The sequence below is a fragment of the Myotis davidii genome, unplaced genomic scaffold (assembly GCF_000327345.1).
Source record: "Myotis davidii unplaced genomic scaffold, ASM32734v1 scaffold78, whole genome shotgun sequence".
Taxonomy (NCBI): domain Eukaryota; kingdom Metazoa; phylum Chordata; class Mammalia; order Chiroptera; family Vespertilionidae; genus Myotis; species Myotis davidii.
In genome coordinates, this window is record NW_006290305.1 from 3159533 (window position 1) to 3159971 (window position 439).

General features: G+C 64.2%; 1 protein-coding gene across 2 annotated transcripts in view; it reads right to left on the reverse strand.

Moving 5' to 3' along the window:
- Nucleotides 1-439, reverse strand: part of GNAL (guanine nucleotide binding protein (G protein), alpha activating activity polypeptide, olfactory type) — a 72018-nt gene that overhangs the window by 71193 nt on the left and 386 nt on the right. The window contains exon 1 of one of the 2 annotated variants that reach the window (XM_006763266.2): nt 5-152. The exons of the other annotated variant lie outside the window; for it this stretch is intronic. The gene's annotated coding sequence lies outside the window, so the exon portion shown is untranslated. Of the gene's footprint in view, nt 1-4; nt 153-439 lie in introns of those variants that run through there. 2 annotated transcript variants of the gene reach the window in all.

Genomic DNA, 439 nt, shown 5'->3' on the forward strand with positions numbered 1-439 from the left:
TCACCCTCGTGGGGTCCCGACCGCTGCCAAGTGGCTGTCTCGCACCCCAAGCCCAGGAGAGTGGGTGGACGAGCGCGCGCTCCCCTCAGACACTTCAGATGCCGCCTGCTCATAGGCAGGGAGGCCGCGGGATCATGCATATTCTATCAGGGAGGAGGATCTGCGAGGGCTCACCGGGCACCGCCTTTGTTCCCCGCACTTTCTAGACGATTCCTGCACACCCACGTGGAGACCACTGCCCTGTGCGTTGCTGTTGCAAGCTGATGGCCTCCAGGCTCCAGGGGCCCGGGCACTGCACAGGATTCTTTCACTGCCTTCGCTAGAGGGGGGTGGGATGGGGAGGGAGGGGCTCCCCGCCAGGCTGCCCCTGAGCCCAGGGGCATGGCAGTCTTCACCTGTCAATGTGTCCCCTCTCCTCTGAGCTCCCCTCTTTCTTCAC